The sequence below is a fragment of the Salvia miltiorrhiza genome, chromosome 4 (assembly GCF_028751815.1).
Source record: "Salvia miltiorrhiza cultivar Shanhuang (shh) chromosome 4, IMPLAD_Smil_shh, whole genome shotgun sequence".
NCBI lineage: Eukaryota > Viridiplantae > Streptophyta > Magnoliopsida > Lamiales > Lamiaceae > Salvia > Salvia miltiorrhiza.
In genome coordinates this window covers 26228287-26248296 of record NC_080390.1, presented here as the reverse complement: position 1 = coordinate 26248296, position 20010 = coordinate 26228287, and the positions used below count along the sequence as shown (strand labels likewise).

Here is a 20010-nt window from a genome sequence, read left to right as displayed (position 1 = left end):
GGAGAAATAGAGAGAGAAGGACGTCTGCTTTGAGAAGAAAAAAAAAGGGGTCGTCTGATTTGGTGAAGAAAGAGAGAACCGAGTTTTATTTGGAGTTGGGCTATTTTTTTTATTGTAATTGGGCTTTCTTATTTATTGTAATTGGGCCTAATTTTATTAACTCATTGGGCTTTGTTATTTTATTCTGATTGGGCCTCTGATTTTATTGGGCCGATTTTTAATTACTGATTGGGCCTCTGAATTTATTTATATGGGCCTTTGATTATTCACTTATTTGGGCTGCTGTATTATTTCAGTTGGGCCTTATTTATTTTACTCAGATGGGCTTTTATTACATTATTTCATGTGGGCCTTTATTGTTTCTCTTTGGGCCGAGTTTACTAATGAAAGCCCAACTGCAATTATTTTAATTGGGCTTTATATTAATTCATTGGGCCTTTGTTATATTATTTCAGATGGGCCATATTTATTTTACTCAGATGAGCCTCTATTACATTATTTCGTTGGGCCTCGTTTGATTTATTTAATTGAGCTCAGCTAATCAAATTATTTATTTATTGGGCCAAGATTTATTTAATTACTTGAGCCGATGAATTATTTAATTGGGCCTCTCATGTTAATTATTCAAGCCCACTTCTACTTAATTAATTATTAGGCTGCCTTATGTTGAGCCTTTTAATTATTTAATCTTATAACATTACTTGTTCCTATTTATTAAGCCCGATTAATTATGAGGATATAAAGCGAATAAGTTGAAGTATTTATTTATTTTCTATTTGACTACGAGGAACGGGGTTTATTTAATTGGCGGATTAGAACACCCTAAGAGAACGGATTAATTTTTATTAATTATTCGGCTTCATGAGACGAGACTTAGCTTTTGTTTAAATCCGATAGCCTGGATTAACAATAGAAATTCTCTGATTATTATTTCAGAATAATAATTCATGCATAAGGATCATGCATAGTTAAATACACATTCTCATTTGAGGATTTTTATTCGAGCAAATATCTTATACATGTACATATATTCTCGTAATAAAGGTCAAGGGCGAGATTGATAATCTATTGAGGAGCTTTTGTATCACAGAAAATCACTATCAGGTGGGCATTACTTTCATATATATCAAATGAGTTTAATGTTATGTTTGAACAGTTATTTCATTGCAAAATCATTGAACTGAAAATTATTTCAACTGTTGTCTTGCCATAAATGTTTCAATGTTTGGTATGATATCTATCTGATGTGGCTTTGCCAGTTATTATGCAATCGAATTCGGGTCCTGAGCAGTTGATAGCTATCCTGCCAGGGCTAGTGTACACCAGTGACCGTGAGTCATCTAGCGGGTTGGCCGGTCAAGTGACCGTGAGAGGTGGCCACCTCTCCGGCACACAGTTCCAGATATGATAGATTACAAGAGAACTTAGACTGCAGTCGAACTTTAAGAATCACAAATGAAATTAGTAAGCTTGGGCCTTTTAACCAAAAACTCCCTTGCTGTACTGTTTATGATGGCATGACAATTTACAGTTTTGAAGCATGTATTTTTATACTTAGGCATACGTGCCCACTGAGTACTTTTGTACTCAAGCCCTGCATATATTTCTAAATGTGCAGGTTGAGCAGCTGCCGATGGTGATGAAGTGACGAGCGGGACTCTTTTGTATTATTATGTATTAATGAACTCTAGGGTTACATGTCTTCATACATGTAATCAGAACCATATTCCGCTGCGTACTCAGAAGTTTTATGTTATTTTGAATAAGTCGGAGTTATCCGAACTTACTAATTATTTGAGTCTACACGACTAAAACTCCGTTATATTATAAATATCCATGTTGTTAAAAATGATGAAATACGATCCTTTCTTGTTTGATTATTCCCCTTTCTACCCCGCTTCTAATCTCCCTCCATTAGTCACGGTTTCCCCGGCTTAATTATCCTTAATTAGGACCGGTCGTGACAAAAAAACAAATTCAAGAAAATGTATTTATGGAAAACTATTTCGCTGGACATTTCTTTTTTATGGTGAAGACAATGAATGAATTTTCTTAGTTTGATTGCTGAAATTCGTGTTTATGAGTAAAAATTGTTGCTGAAACCAAGTTCAAAATTTTGAAATTGTTGCCGAAATCACGTTTGTTTAGATATGCCTAAAATTTTGGAGAAAAAAAAACTGTCAAAATGTTTGCCAAGAAAATATTGTGGGTTCGTAGTTTTTTCTTTTTGAGGGTATTAGACCATCTTTATCCATGACCAACACAATATCGGTCATATATGGGTCAACATATAAGACAAAAAATTTAAAATAAAAAATAGAAGAAATGATTTGATTATAGTAACCGGTTGTCAAAAGAGTTGTAGGACAATCTCAACAACCATTTTCCTTGTTTTGACACGTGGCACCAAATTTTAAAAGTAATAATATTAAATTAGAGTATAAGTACATATGTTGGGTTGAAAGGGGTCATGAATAAAATACAAAGGTTGTTTAATTATAGATTGTGTATGTGGAAGAGAGATAAATAATTTAGGTTGGTATAGGTTGTTGATAAATATAGTCTTATGGGTCCGTAGCAAAAAGTAAAACCTCTCCCGTTAGGGTTCAATACTTCCCTCGCACTCCGAAAACTCAAAACCCAAACCTTTCGAAAAAAGGCGAGAGATCGATATTCTCACTCTCCAATTCAACTAGTGTTGTACTCTGTGTGATGCACAGTTTAAAAATGCATAAAATTTCGTATATATAAATATTTAATACACAAACATGAAGATAAATAAATAAATAATGAATTCAAGAAAATTATAATAAATGTCAAACGACAAATACAATATATATATATATATATATATATGTGTGTGTGTGTGTGTGTGTGTATGTGTGTGTTAGGTCCTGAGGGTCTCGAATAGGTGTATGGGGGAGGGGGGGAATACACCTATAGGCTATTTTTAACAAATCCTCAATCAGAGGGATCTCAGTCAGAGATCAAAACGAAACTTTACATGCAAACAAAGACGCTTGTTTAACATAAATCAGTTTTGACCAAACAGGGTTGACGACTGATACTGAAAGCTCTTCAGTAAAGAGTTATCAATTAAGTTGCTAGAACTTAACCGATGCAAGTAAGGGCTTCAGTCGAGTTTGCTAAAACAGAGATGATAACACTCTTCCTGACTATCAGAAGATAGATCAGTCAGACTGATATCATACACAGCGGAAATTAAACTTAGTTTCGCAATAGCCTCGGTGGAGCACGTTGTTGGTTATTCGGTTTCTCTTTGCAGTTAATCAGTATTCAGTTTATCAATTGAAATAACACAAGTAAGAACGTAAAACTGTAAACAACACAGAGACTTTTACGTGGTTCGGAAAAACCCTTTCCTACATCTACGGTTGGTTGATCAGACCAACAATCCACTCTGCAAGTGCTTAACAGGTGCACTGCAAACCAAACCGTGTGCTTGCCGGGTGCACACAACCGTACCACTGAAGAAAACCCTTCTTCAGGACCCACGCTTCACTCGCGTCGGATTTCTTTGCTCAACACAACCCGTGCTAAGACTTCTCACTCAGAGTCAGAGTACATTCCTGAACTCTGAATCACTCAAACACTCTTTTGGGGAGGAGGTTTGAACGAGTATGTTGGGAACCTTGTGGAATATCCTAACCCTTGTTTTGATGATACCAAAATTCATAGGACTTAAATGTAATAGACTAGAATCGTTTTGAACTCAAGTGTTAGAGTTCGTTTCTAGTTTAGTTGCGGTGTCGAAGACTGAAGACTGAAGACTGAAGACTGAAGACTGAAGACTGGAGTTACCAACTGAAGTGTCAGTTGAAGAATCAGTTGAAGACTGATTATTTAATGCGCGCCATAGACTGATACTAAAGTCAAGTATCAGTTGAACATTCCTCCTAGGACTGATCTTCCAACGTTCAGAGGAAGCCACGTACGCTCAAGTACAGCCGCATTAAATGCAGAGATATCTCAATATCTTATCTCTGCAGAGGTCATTCCTATCTGGTGGCTACTTTTCAGAGATGTCACATCTCCTGTCCTTCAAAGAGAGCCGTTTCCACACAGACAAGGAACCTCGAAGATTGAAGCCTCAGTCCAAATTCGAATTGCTCTCCAACGGAAGAAATCTTGAGGACGATTTACGCCAACGGATCTATTCAAGAGTTCTCCTACAATTAGCGCTCGAGGATCACTTCAATCTTCACCGATTCAACAACATAAGCTGAAGCTCTGCCGAAATAGCAACTCAGCCTAAAGCTTAACTGCTCAAAGCTTGAATCGAAGAAGAGAATTCCAAAGCCAAAATCAGTCACTACTGATTACATACATTCTCTTAGACCTTAGGCATATATCTGTGTACCCAGAAGCCAAAGGTCAAACTTGCTTCAAAGAACTTGTTCTTTGTAAGTGTAGTTGACACTCGTTTAAACCTCTCCCCCATAAGAGTGTTTGAGTGACTCGGAGTTCAGGAAAGTACTCTGAACTCTGAAAGGGAAGTCTGAGCACGAGGTATACTTAGCAGGGAAATCCTACGCGAGTTGTGTAGGTGCTGAAATCCTACGCGAGGTGTGTAGGTGGGGAAACCCTACGCGAGGTGTGTAGGTGCTGAAGAGAGTTTATCTTCAGTTTACGGTTTGCAGTGCACCAGGCAAGCACTTGCGGTGTGGATTGTTGGTCTGATCAACCAGCCATGGATGTAGGAAAGAGTTTTTCCGAACCACGTAAAAGTCTCTGTGTTATTTACAGCTTTCAGTTTTACATTCATAACTGTGCTATTTCAATTGATAAAACTGAACACTCACTAACAGCAACAGAAACCCTAATCCAACTATCTATTTCAATTGATAAAACTGAACACTGACTAACAGCAAGAGAAACCCTAATCCAACTATCTGCTCCACTGAGGCTATTCGAAACTAAGTTTAATTTCCGCTGCGTATGATATCAATCTGACTCACTATCCTCTGATAGTAAGGAAGAGAGATATCATCTTCATCTTTGCAAACACGACTGAAGCCCTTACGTGGATCAGTTAAGTTCTAGTGACTTAACTGATAACTCTTTACTGAAGAGCTTTCAGTATCAGTCGTCAACCCTGTTGGTCAAAACTAATTTCGGTTAAACAGGTGTCTGGTTTGCATGCAAAGTTTCTTTTCTATCTCTGACTGAGATCCCTCTGATTGAGGTTGGTAGATAGCTGAAAATAGCCTATAGGTGTATTCCCCCCCCATACACCTATTCGAGACCCCCCGGACCTAACAATTGGTATCAGAGCAGGTTGTTCGCAAGAACTATCTGTCTCTGACTAGTTCCTACTTGAACTAGATCCTTTCTTAAAGGTCTCGAAGAAGTTTTACTCTTACTTATTTTTGTGCTTGCTATTTGCTCTATCTGCTGTTATCTGTTCTCTCTTTTTTGATGGAGACTAACCACAGCAGATTATCTTCTCTACCTATGTTTAGTATTGAAAAATACGACATATGGAAGTTTTGGCTTGAAAGCTTCCTCATCGCCCAACATTGCAGAATGTGGGAAGTCATCACCAGCGGTCCGATCATCATCACCGAAACTGTAAAAAGGGTTCCTAATGACATCCGTCAGGAACCTTACGATGAGGACCAGCCCAAGTCAAATGCAGACTTCACCACAGAAGAAAGGAAGCAAGATGAGTTAGACAACCTCGCCAAAAGCATCATCTCCGGCACCGTTCCCGACAAGCATGTCATGAAGATCATCAAGTGCAGAACAACAAAGGAGATGTGGGACATTCTGGAAAGAATGTGCGTAGGTTCTGAGGAAATCAAGGAGAATAAGCTATCCATAGCTTGCCAGAAATTCGACTCTTTCCTCATGCTCAAGAATGAATCTGTCGAGAAAATGGAACAAAGATTCAATCTTATATTGAATGAAGTTCAATCCATTTCCAAAGACAAATACACTCAACGAGAAATCAACCTGAAGATTCTTCGAGCATTGCCACGTGGAGAATGGCATATCTACTCAGTCGCTCATCAGCATAAGCCAAGATTCAGTCAGCTCCCGACAAACAAGCTTTTCTCCGATCTCATGGCAAATGAGTTCGACCTTATGAGAAATCTTGGTAACAAGAAGGCTGGAGGATCAGACGAAGATGGTCCATCAACCTCAAGAGGAGTTGCACTGAAGGCCTCGACCAGAGAAGGCAAGTAGCAGATCAAGGAGCCAACGGAACTCAACCCTGAGGACTTCTTCAGTCAATATGCCTTGTTGACTGACAGATTCAACAAGATGGAGTCCAAGTTCCGGAAGTACAGAAGGTTCCACAAGCTGCACTACAAGGGAAAAGAAAGAGAAGGGGACTCCAGACATTCCACAGATCGAAGCGGAGAAAGGAAGTCAGCCGCTTACGACATCAAAGAATTGGAATGTTTTGGATGTAGAAAGAAAGGGCACTTTCGACATGAATGCCCTGATTTGACTCCAGCTGAGCGCAGGGAACTGAAAGCGAAGAAAGATCGCAGATCTTCGAAGAAGAAAGCGATGGTTGCTGATGATGCTGACTCTTCCAACGACACATCAGAATCATCCGACTTCGACAGTTCCAGCTCAGATGATGAGAGCCGAGCCCTGATGGCCAACGAATCAGAAAGTGTAGCTGACAACAGCTACGACAATGGAATGAATGGCCCAGAGGTAAAATCTCTCACAAAAACTCCATATACTGATAATTTCCTGATGCTTTCAGGAGACCACTCAGAATCTGGAGATAGCTCATCCGTTGAAACTGACGAGTTTGATCAGCTCTTGACTGATCACTGTCAGCTGAGAAAAATGTTCGAAGATCTCCTCAAGCAGAATCAGAAAATGGACAAGGAGATCAATGATGAACGAGCTAAACATCAGACAATGAAACTTGTCTTGATCAGCTAATCATGGAGAACAGCCGACTGGAAGAAGAGCTCAGAGTCTCCAACTCAGAATGTGAAAGAGCATCTCATGAAATTAAGAGGCTCAATCACAAGCTGGAAGAAACAGTCAAGAACTGCATGATGCAGTCTCCCATGATGAGCAACTTTCCATCGAAAGGACTGGTCAACAGCATCAGAGGAAAGGTTGCAGCTGCCAAAGGAAAGGATATCATGATCATCTGTAAGAATGATCCTTCTGAAATCACAACCTCAGAAGAATCAAGAGACCATGATATGGATGAAGTTAACAAGCGCAGACTGATGACCAGATCAAATGTTCCACCTCCACGAAGCTACAGACGAGCTAAGGAGGCTCCCAACCAGATCATCTTATTGAAAAGGCTGGAAAGCAGATTTCAGTCAAAGATCCGGGAAGGAACATCAGGAGCCAAGAAGAATCTTCCTCATCAATCCAGGGGGAAGAAAGGCCACATCAGTCAGAAACTGACATCCTCAGTTCAGTTTCAGAAGGAACAACATCCATGGAGATCAAGCAATGCTGAGTCCAGTCGAGCCATGCCACTTCCTCGAAGACAAGCCACTGGACGTCAGACAAATCTCCATAAGTCTGCAAAGACTAAAGTATCTCAAGGAAGATACTTCGCCGAGCAAAGAAGACCTCAACCACTCATCAGACAGAACTGCTACAAGAGTGAGGCCTTCAAAAGGATTTCTCAACAGAAGAATGCTCATGTGCCACCTGAAGCGCCAACGACATCGATCAGACATCCAAAAATGCGCAAAAGATCAGCCAGACCAATTCTGAAGCAGATTTGGGTTCCAAAGGGAACTCGAACTAACATTGAAGGACCCAAAGCTTGATTGGGTGCCTGAAGCAACTCTTCCTTGCAAGTCAATGTCAGGAAACATAAAAAGAAGGAAGAGGCCAAAGCTTCAATCAGAACGTGGTATCTGGACAGTGGCTGTTCGAAGCATATGACGGGCTACAAAGAATGTCTATCCCAGTATGTTGAGAAAGCTGGATCCAAAGTTGCATTCGAAGACAACTCGATTGGAGAAACAAAAGGCTACGGTGTGCTCAACATGGGTAACGCCAGTATCAGTAATGTTAGCTTTGTTTCTGGTTTTAAACATAATCTGTTGTCTGTGAGTCAATTTTGTGACAGTGGTTTCACAGTGAAAATAAAAAAGGATGAATTCACTGTTAGAAACAATCAGAAGAAGGTGGTTCTGAAGGGATTCAGACAAGGGAGTCTCTACGTCGTTTCTTGGGAAGACAGCCCACCAGAAACGTGCCTCATCAGCAAGAACAGCTCGGAGCTCAATTGGCTATGGCACAAGAGACTCAACCATCTCAACTTCAAGACGATCAACAAACTTGCTAAACATCAACTGGTAGAAGGTCTTCCTTCTATTGTATTCCAGAAGAAGCAAGAATGTGAAGCATGCCTCAGAGGAAAGCAGACGCGGACGTCATTCAAGTCAAAGACAGGACACTCCTCTGGAAGGATTCTGCATCTACTTCACATGGATCTGTTTGGCCCGATCACTCCAAGAAGCTACAACGGTAGGAAGTACACCTTGGTAGTTGTGGATGATTATTGACGATATACTTGGGTTATCTTTCTCTTCAAAAAGAAGGAGACACTGGAGGAACTGCCAAAGCTGCTGAGAAGACTGAGCGTTGAAAAGGAAGTCAACATCATCAGCATCAGATCAGATCGTGGGACTGAGTTCCTCAATACTGTCATTCGTGAGTATTGTGATGAACAAGGAATCAGTCATCAAACTTCTGCAGCAAGAACTCCACAGCAGAATGGAGTTGCAGAAAGAAGAAACCGGTCTCTAAAGGAAGCAGCAAGGATGATGCTAGCCGAGTCAAAACTTCCCTTGAAGTTTTGGGCCGAAGCAGTCAACAACGCATGCTACACGCAGAATCGCTCCTTCCTCACTCAGAGACATGGAAGAACTCCATGCGAGTTATGGAAGAACATAAAGCCATCGATTGCCTATTTTCATGCTTTCGGTTCTAAGTGTTTCATACACAACAATGATAAGAAGAGGTTGAACACCTTCGATAGCAAGGCTGATCCAGGAGTCTTCCTTGGATACTCGGGAACAGAACGTTCAAGCAAAGCCTATCGAGTGTTCAATACTCAAACTCTTTGTGTAGAAGAAACACCTCATGTGATCTTTGATGAGTCTACAGATGGTTTCAGGGAACAAGATGCTGAAAAGGGTGTTCAGATCGCTGAAGGTTCCAAAGCTGAAATCCACACTGTCGAGCCCTCTACTGTCTTGGTGTGGGGACCTGGCAAAGATGAAGATACTGAGATGCTTCAGTATCAGAAGATCAACCAACGGTCTGAAGTCCAGACTGGAGCCAATACAGATGACATCAGTCAAGGGGGAACTCCAGTTGCTGAAGTTCAAATTGAACGCGCAGAAGCCGCCCCAGCTCAATTCACCCCTGCTCCAGAAGGTGCTCAACATCCCAGAGCTATTCTAACCGAAGAAGCTCCACCATCCCCTGAAGAAATCAAGAAGTATCGAAGATGGTTTGAACTCCACTCTAAGGAGAACATCATTGGAGAACCATCAGATGGCGTCAAGACTCGGAGATCAATGTGCAACCTCGTCTTCGACATCAACCAGAACTGCATCAACGAAGATAAGAATTTCAGTTGTTTCTTATCAACTACAGAGCCCAAGGATATTGAAGAAGCTCTGAAGTCCACTGAATGGGTCATCGCAATGCTAGAGGAACTCAATGAATTCAACCGGAATTCAGTTTGGGAGCTTGTGGATCGACCAGACGATGCAAAGGTGATTGGCTTGAAATGGATTTTCAAGAACAAGGAAGACAAAGAAGGAAACGTTGTGAGAAACAAAGCAAGGCTTGTGGCTAAAGGATACAGTCAAGAAGAAGGAATCGACTACGACGAGACATTCGCCCCAGTTGCCAGATTGGAAGCAGTCAGACTACTCTTCTTAGCCTTCGCAGCTCACAAAGGTTTCAAGGTACACCAAATGGATGTCAAGTGTGTATTTCTTAATGGAGTGCTCACAGATGAAGTCTATGTAGAACAACCTCCTGGATTTGAGGTTGTTGGACCAGAAAAGGTGTACAAGCTGAAGAAAGCGCTCTATGGGTTGAAGCAAGCACCAAGAGCGTGGTATGATACTCTCTCGGAGTATCTGGTTGAACAAGGCTTCAAAAAGGGATCTGTGGACAGAACTTTGTTCACTCTCAAAGAAGGAGAAGATCTCTTGCTTGTTCAAATTTATGTCGATGACATAATCTTCGGATCCAAATCCGAACGCATGTGCAATAAGTTTGCTGACATCATGACGAACAAATTCCAAATGTCCATGATGGGAGAAATGAATTTCTTTCTCGGATTGCAAGTCAAGCAGACCAAAGAAGGAATACTGATCAGCCAGTCCAAGTATACCAAGGAGCTGATAGCTAAGTTCGGTATTCAGCACATGAAATCAGTCAAGATCCCAATGAACACATACTGGAAAGTTGATCCTGGTTCAGAAGGAAGCTCTGTCTCTTCGAAGAAGTACAGAGAAATCATTGGATATTTGCTGTATTTGACTGCGAGCAGACCAGATATCGCATTTGCAGTCGGGGTTTGTGCAAGATATCAATCAGATCCTAAGGAAGCTCACTTGGATGCAGCTAAGCGGATTCTGAGATATCTCAAGGGCACACCCAATTTAGGATTGTGGTACCCAGCAGACGACGACATCAAGCTCACCGAATTTTCAGACTCTGACTTTGGTGGATGCAAGCTTGATCGCAAATCAACCTCCGGAACATGTCAATTCCTAGGCAACAAGCTCATCTCTTGGTTTTCAAAGAAGCAGACTTCAGTCGCCACCTCTACAACTGAAGCTGAATATGTTGCTGCCGGAAGCTGTTGCTCACAAATCCTGTGGTTAGTCCATCAACTAAAGGACTATGGGATCGAGGAAAAGGAAGTTCCTATCTATTGCGACAGCTCCAGTGCTATTGCAATCTCCCAGAATCCAGTTCATCACACCAGAGTCAAACATATTGAGATTCGACATCATTTCATTCGTGATCATGTCGAAAAGAAGAATATCTCTGTGGAATGGATTCCCACTGCTATTCAGAGAGCGGACCTGCTGACCAAGGCTCTTCCAGAAGAGAGGTTCAATGATCTATGTGCAAAGATCGGCCTCATCCCTGAAGAGTGATGCTGTGTTTGAAGATTTTCTCAAACAGTCATGCTGACTGGTGGTCAACCAACTGCTGCTTCTACGATCGCCGACGTGGAAAGCAATGAAGTCCGAATGCTCATCTGAAGAAGAAGAAGTCATCCTGATGATTCAACCAGGATCACGTGGCATCAACTGACTACTATGTTCAGTTGATCAGTAAGTATTTTAAATGCTTACCTTTTCAAAAATCAGTTATTTCAGTTTAGAGCTTTAAGTGTTTAGTTCAAAACCTTTTCTCTAACTGATCAGTTTCTTTCAAAAACTTTAACTGATTGTTGGAATTGTTGGAAAATGGAATATCCGAAAAGGACAAGATTTTTATAAAGAGAAAATCTGTTTTGATTGAACTTGTCCTGATCTTTTTGCCAAAAATCCTTCCAACCTTTTTGCCTCTGCAATAAAATTTCTTGAAACGCTCATTGACATGACATATGTAATGATGCCTTTCAAAGTCCCTCGCAGTGACGGCGGACGCGAAATTTTTTCTTCAATTGCATTTTAGGCACAGTTTTCGAAAAACCTTTTCATCTTCTTCATGGTTCACATCTTGTCTATTTATACACCATGCTGTCTTCACGATTCTTCTGCATCAACTAACAACTCTCCACAGCCTTCACTGTGAGAAAAAGTTTCAATTTTTTTTCCAAAGTTGTAGAGAAAAATTGTTCCGACTAAAGGAGAAATCTATGACTGCAAAGTCATGGAGTGGAAGAATGACGCTCATAGTCTTGGTCTACACCGGACCCTTCCACTGGATCACAACGTCTCTCCGACGTCAAAGTTTGCTCTACCCTCACTTGTATCCAGCGAAGCGAGTGTCTTCCATTCTCATGCCTAGCGCCAAGAAGCTTCACCGCTTCTGGGGGAGATATACCGTATCGCATATCTCGTGCTCCTCCCTGGCTTGCAACAAACAACGATATCACTCTTGTTGTTGGCTGGCATCTTCAGCCGCACCGGGTCTATTCTTCACAGACCCTGGGTCGGCGAGTCGACGGTGTTAGTCTTCTCAGCTGCCACCGCTTCGATTCTTCCTTCTCACGCCCATCCCTCTTCTCTCTTTCTTTCCAATTCACGAACCTGATCTCTCTCCTCTTAAGGCAGCCCTCTCCTTCTTCCAAGGCAGCCTTCTTCTATCTTCCGCCTTCTATGTTTTCTTGTCCTCCTCCACTTCTCCGTTTCTCCCCTCTCCTCACCCCACCACTGGCGTCCTCCTCTTCTGCATCTCTGTACTAACCCTGTTCTCAAATCTTCTTACAAGGTTATGAGAGCAGGAGCTGGGTACTATCTGATTCAAAGCCTCCATCATCAGCTCTCTTTTTGATGTTGCCAAAAAGGGGGAAAGACGGAAGCCAGAGAAAAACCTTCTCTAAGAGAAGGTAGCTCCTGGCCTCTATCTTGACTGATGATGGAACAGCAAAGGATCATCAGAAGCTAAGGATGACGTTTCAGAAGAGACCTCAATTCAACGGAAAACAAGTGAGAGTGGAACAAGCTTAGGAACATGAAGACACGAAGACAGAAGATGAAGATCAAGAAGTTCAAGGCGCAGCCAAGCAGACTGCTGGAGTCCATGGTTTATCCATGATGTTTTCTTGTTTTTCTTGTTACTCCAATGTAAGTCTTGCTCTGTACCTCGACTGATGGCTTATCAGTCTTCTTAATGAAATGAACTTCTTATTGATCTCACCCTGAAGACAATGACTCTTTGTCCAGGCTCTGATTTATGGTTTTTCTGTCTTCTTTAAGTTCTATGTTTAGAACTGTTTTCGTTCTTGCTCTAAGTACAAGTTGTTTAGGTTCTATTGTTAAGGGGGAACTGTTTTCTCTCCTTGTCTAGAACTTGTACTGAGAGCTCAGTCTTTTTATTGTCTAGAACTGCTGTGTGGTTTTGGCATCATCAAAAAGGGGGAAATTGTTGGGAACCTTGTGGAATATCCTAACCCTTGTTTTGATGATACCAAAATTCATAGGATTTAAATGTAATAGACTAGAATCGTTTTGAACTCAAGTGTTAGAGTTCGTTTCTAGTTTAGTTGCGGTGTCGAAGACTGAAGACTGAAGACTGAAGACTGAAGACTGGAGTTACCAACTGAAGTGTCAGTTGAAGAATCAGTTGAAGACTGATTATTTAATGCGCGCCATAGACTGATACTAAAGTCAAGTATCAGTTGAACATTCCTCCTAGGACTGATCTTCCAACGTTCAGAGGAAGCCACGTACGCTCAAGTACAGCCGCATTAAATGCAGAGATATATCAATATCTTATCTCTGCAGAGGTCATTCCTATCTGGTGGCTACTTTTCAGAGATGTCACATCTCCTGTCCTTCAAAGAGAGCCGTTTCCACACAGACAAGGAACCTCGAAGATTGAAGCCTCAGCCCAAATTCGAATTGCTCTCCAACGGAAGAAATCTTGAGGACGATTTACGCCAACGGATCTATTCAAGAGTTCTCCTACAAATAGCGCTCGAGGATCACTTCAATCTTCACCGATTCAACAACATAAGCTGAAGCTCTGCCGAAATAGCTACTCAGCCTAAAGCTTAACTACTCAAAGCTTGAATCGAATAAGAGAATTCCAAAGCCAAAATCAGTCACTGCTGATTACATACATTCTCTTAGACCCTAGGCATATATCTGTGTACCCAGAAGCCAAAGGTCAAACTTGCTTCAAAGAACTTGTTCTTTGTAAGTATAGTTGGCACTCGTTTAAACCTCTCCCCCATAAGAGTGTTTGAGTGACTCGGAGTTCAGGAAGGTACTCTGAACTCTGAAAGGGAAGTCTGAGCACGAGGTGTGCTTAGCAGGGAAATCCTACGCGAGTTGTGTAGGTGCTGAAATCCTACGCGAGGTGTGTAGGTGGGGAAACCCTATGCGAGGTGTGTAGGTGCTGAAGAGAGTTTATCTTCAGTTTACGGTTTGTAGTGCACCAGGCAAGCACTTGCGGAGTGGATTGTTGGTCTGATCCAGCCGTGGATGTAGGAAAGAGTTTTTCCGAACCACGTAAAAGTCTCTGTGTTATTTACAGCTTTCAGTTTTACATTCATAACTGTGCTATTTCAATTAATAAAACTGAACACTGACTAACAGCAAGAGAAACCCTAATCCAACTATCTGCTCCACTGAGGCTATTCGAAACTAAGTTTAATTTCCGCTGCGTATGATATCAATCTGACTCACTATCCTCTGATAGTAAGAAAGAGAGATATCATCTTCATCTTTGCAAACACGACTGAAGCCCTTACGTGGATCAGTTAAGTTCTAGTGACTTAACTGATAACTCTTTACTGAAGAGCTTTCAGTATCAGTCGTCAACCCTGTTGGTCAAAACTAATTTCGGTTAAACAGGTGTCTGGTTTGCATGCAAAGTTTCTTTTCTATCTCTGACTGAGATCCCTCTGATTGAGGTTGGTAGATAGCTGAAAATAGCCTATAGGTGTATTCCCCCCCCCCTCACCCCATACACCTATTCGAGACCCCCCGGACCTAACAAAGTGCCAATTATACTTACAAAGAACAAGTTCTTTGATGCAAGTTTGACCTTTGGCTTCTGGGTAAACAGAGGTTTTTCCTAAGGTCTAAGAGAATATGTGTAATCAGCAGTGACTGATTTTGGCTTTGGAATTCTCTTCTTCGATTCAAGCTTTGGGGAGGTTAAGCTTTAGGCTGAGTAGCAATTTCGGCAGAGCTTCAGCTTATGTCGTTGAATCGGTGAAGGTTGAAGTGATCGTTGAGCGCTATTTGTAGGAGAACTCTTGAATAGATCCGTTGGCGTAGATCGTCCTCAAGATTTCTTCAGTTGGAGAGCAATTCGAATTTGGGCTGAGGCTTCAATCTTCGAGGTTCCTTGTCTGAGTGGAAACGGCTCTCTTGATGGATAGGAGATGTGACGTCTCTAAAAAGTAACCACCAGATAGGAATGACCTCTGCAGAGATAAGGATATCCTGAGATCTCTGCATTTAATGCGGCTGTACTTTGTGAGTACATGGCTTCCTCTGAACGTTGGAAGATCAGTCCGAGGAGGAATGTTCAACTGATACTGACTTTAGTATCAGTCCATTGCGCGCATTAAGTAATCAGTCTTCAATTGATTCTTCAAATGATACTTCAGTTGGTATCTGCAGTCTTCAGTCTTCAGTCCTTCGTTCTTCAGTCTTCAGTCTTCAGTCTTCGACACCACAAGCTAACTAGAAACGAACTCTAACACTTGAGTTCAAAAACGATTCTAGTCTATTACAGTTAAGACCTATGAATTTTGGTATCATCAAAACAAGGGTTAGAATATTCCACAAGGTTCCCAACAATATGTATATATATAAAATAATAAAATAACATGTTACTTAATTATTAATAAAGAAAAAATTTATATAAACAAATGTATTAAAATTACTCAATTATTAAAATTTTCTTCTCATTTTGCTACTTGACAGATTTCGACGTCGTGACATGGCATAAATATACTCATGTAAAGTATAGAAACAATGTAGTATTGTTTAATCACATTGAAATGACGTTTTTGCAACAAACAATTATGATGAATTTTACAAAAAAATCGTCCGTATGGGATTCAACCAGGACCTGAATTTATTCAACAAAGTAAAATATTCATTGTAGATCCTCGTAATATAAGAGATGATAATGGTTCCTAATTCTAATTTTAAAATGAATTTTTACTTTTGCATTACCCCCAATGCACATTTAAATATAAAATATTTTAATTTAATAAAAAAATAATAACAATTCAATACTTCAAATAATTTCTATGTACAATTTAAAATAACACCAATACACGTAACTATCTATTATGGATAATGATTAATCAAAATAGCATAAATATTGATACGTATATATATCAATACACATGAATATATAAAACTATGTAATTTAATATAGCAAAGTTAAAATGATAATAAAAATGGGAATTATATATATATATGAATATCAAACTATGTATTCTTCTTGAACTATCATTTACTCTATAATTTTTAAGCATTGTAATTATATATTATTATATAGTCAAATTACTGGTTCAATTTTAAAATAGAAATTATAACTAATTTGAATATTAATTTAATCCCATAAATTTTTTACATAACTATGTAAAATTACTCATTTACTTTACATTTTTCATACATTATAATTTATTAAATAACAAACTACTGATTTAATTTTAAAATATAAATTACAATTAATTTAATTCAGTAATTTTTTTATATGTAAAATAGATGTCATAGATAAAATTGTCTCTAATAGATAAGAAATAAAATCAAAAAAGGTATATGAACAAAAATTCATATTATTCAATAACCCATTATTATTAAAATAAGATTTTATTAAAAAGAAAAGAAGAAAGCAGAAGAACCTAAACCCTTGAAAGCACAGTAAAGCAGACTAAGGGCCGAGCCTCGTTAAAACCTCAAAGAGAAGAAAAAGAGTACTCGTCTATGAAGAAAAAAGTGTAGGAAGCGGAGATGGGAGAATCTCAGAAGCTCCGGCCGAACCATTGCCCCTAGATAAACCCGGCTTCCCGACACAAGAAAAAGCTAGAAGGAAAAGTAACGCAAAAAAAGGAAAACAAAAACCGAAAAGCAAAACCAACGGCGATCATAGAAAGAACCTCGGCCGGTAAGACGCCGTCGCCGAAGTCCTTCTCCAGCCAACGAACAGCAAAGGGAGGGATGCCAAACAGCCGGTGAGACGCCGTCGATTCAATAACCCATTATAGGAATCAACAACCCACCTTAATATGATAATTGTGAACTCTTAATTGAATGGTTATTTCTAAATTAAAAGCAAAACTGTTACTAAATAAGCAACACATATTTAAAAAATTAATTAGATTTAACCAAAAAAAAATATGGAAGAAATAAAAAGAAAAAATTGATAATTTCCCAAATTAAAATTAATAATTTTGGACATGAATTAAATAAACTAAACGAATAGCCCAAAACTAAACTAAATGATCTTGATTGAATTTCATATACAAAAAAAAATTACAAATAAAAAATTAAAATAAAAAAGAATATAAAAGAGAAAAAATTGACGCACTAGTTTTAGGTTATCTATAGGGTAAATTGCATGAAAATACCCCACTTTATACCAAAATCTGGTTTTTTTACAATCTTTTTAATTATAGGAAAAATTTTAACGAAGTTTCAATTCGTTGCAATTGACTTCCGGAGTGATTTTCCGGCCAAATTACACCCACCCACACACTCCACTCCCTCTCTCTCACACACACTCTCTCTCTCAACTCCATTCTCTCTCTCATCAGAAATACCAAATCTGAGTCGCGCAACCTCTCACAGCCGGAATTCCCTCACCCCCTCCGCCGCCTTCCCCCACCAACAAAATCGACACACCAATCGCCTAAAACATAACTCTCCAGTCCTCAAATTTCAGATACCAAATTGCAGCGGCGGATCTTCCGGGAGGTATCCAGGCGTGGTGAATCGTAATTGAATGGATAAGGTTTTAACCGGGGAATCATGATCGGGTTATGAATTTTACCTAGTTTTGAACGTGAGAATCGAAAGAGAGTGGAATAGAATCGAATTGCCAAGAACAAAAAGGAGTTTGTCGTTGTATTGAGAAAGAGCACGTAAAAATACATGGTACAAGTGCATGGGTATTTATAGAATACACTTTAGGGGAAAAACAGTAATTTCAGCCTTGCAGTCACGTTCTCCGCGTGGTCAGGGGTACTATGGTAATTTCGCCTGCCTTCGCTCATTCCTCTACTCAGAGATAGAGAACCGTGTGTATCGGGGAGTTTTGGATTCCTCTGCGGACAGATGATTCCTCTGCTCTGACGCTCCCCGGGTAAAATGGTCATTTCTGTCGTTGACTGTCTGTAATACCCCGTTTCCTCGAGCTAAGTTTAGAATAATTTTGAACTTAGATTTAAGATGATTCACGCCAGATTGAGAAAATGAATTTATTTTAATTCCAACAAAAATGATTTACAAAAGCATTAGTAAATTTAGTTATTAAATTTATATGCTTTGCATATTTATTTAATTAAGCATTCAAGCATTTATCCGAGCTGTTTATTTAGCAAAGCCTGACGAATATTACAGTCCTGATATTTTAATCCTGAGATATTTCCTGATATTTTCGCTCACCCTACAGCCGCCTCACTGTTCTCTCTCTTCTCAAATATATCTCCTCCGCAATCACCCAAATTACACTCTCTCAATTCACTCACTTTCTCTCTCTCGTTCCAACACCCGGACTGAGCTTCAAGAACAGCAGCCCAGCAAATTCAAGCAGCCGACCATCAGAATTTGAGTAAACCTCTAAAGGTTCCACCTTTAACTCCCCTGCTACTTCACTTCGCATTTCGATTAAGAAACCCAAATTCATGTTCATGTATCTGCGTATATGTATATATATTTAGCTGCATAACTTTTAAAAGAAAAGAAAAAGGTAGAGTCTTGAATTATGTTGCTTTAGAGTCGTGCCTTGAACGTGTATGTTTTGTGGAGTTGGCTGTGCGGGTGGGTCGTTGGAGTTAAGGGAGAGGGCTGGTGTTGAATGGTGGTTGAATTGGGGATCCGGGGCTCGGCGGAGGCATGGCCTGTAGGTAGCGTTCCGTCAGATCTGGAGGAGATGAGAGTGAAGGTAGCGGCCGTGGCTTGCTGCGGTCGCCGGATAAATAGAGGGAGGTGACGGCGCTTCACCGTTGCCAAGAAGGTGATCGGCGTGAGCTGTGCTGGTGGGCTGAGAAAGAGAGAGTCGGCGGGTGTTTAGAAGTTGGGAGATGAGAGTAGAGAGGGGCAGAGCAGAGTAGAGAGCGGCATAGCAGAGTGTAACAACCCGCTCTTTTATATTTATTTAAGTCCAGTATTGCGTGTTTATTAATCTATTTCTAGTAAATGAAACGCTTTATGAATTTTCAACTATGATTCTGAATTACGTAAATTGGAAACAGAGTCGCTACACTAGCAGTATGCATTTATTTATCTTCGCGTGTTTAAAACCGCGACGTTAATCTTTGAATCAATGAATGATTATTATTCAAGGTTATAACCAACTTAGCAAAGTTGTGTTATTTATTAATCAAGATGGAGGTTATTTATAATTATTCATATTGTTCCTTAAGTCGTGAATTATTTCCGACTTTGTAGCTAATTAAATCTACGGATTTAATTTAATGATGATCGAATTAAATCTATGGATTTAATTTATCAATCTACAGTTTTAATTTAGATTTTTACAAGACAATATAGATATCAGATACAAGAATTATTCGATTAATCTGTATCTGAATACAAGTGCTCGACATTAGAAAAACTCGATACCAAAGTTCTAATACAGAACCAATGAGAGATTTATTATAGATACACATCAATCATTCCAATAATATTTTCCTACACCTACCATCTGCCAACACCCTAATTTAAGGAAAAGATAGATAAATGAGAAAAGAAGAAAAGGGGACGTTTGGTGATTAATGACAACTGCTGCTAAAGTGTTGCTACAGTGCTACAGTACAAGAATGTCAACAGCAATTAATGCTCCCTCATTAATTGCTTAACCAAGCTCAACAATTTAGCCGTACTATTCATCATCTTTTCACACTAATCAGCTCTCCATAAGTTCAGTATAAAGCCATCCTCATTCACCCTCTTCATCACAGCAACAAATCTACTCCTTCCATCGAGAAATCACCAAGCATAATCTCCTCATTCCCATTCCACAAACGTTCCTAGCAAAAAGAGGAAAGACTGCACTGCTCTTCATCATTCTCTGCCAAAGCATTTTCAAGTATCAGTTCATTCAAACAATAACCAACCAACAAAACCATTCAAGGTATTTCAT

The 20010-nt window shown here is 39.8% G+C and overlaps 1 long non-coding RNA gene across 1 annotated transcript; it reads left to right on the top strand.

The window, feature by feature from the left end:
- The first annotated feature begins 812 nt into the window (after nt 1–812).
- LOC131020012 (uncharacterized) lies at nt 813–1857 on the top strand. Its single transcript, XR_009100579.1, has 2 exons — nt 813–1464; nt 1619–1857. It is a non-coding gene; the product is annotated as an uncharacterized LOC131020012 (long non-coding RNA).
- The last annotated feature ends 18153 nt before the right edge of the window (nt 1858–20010 follow it).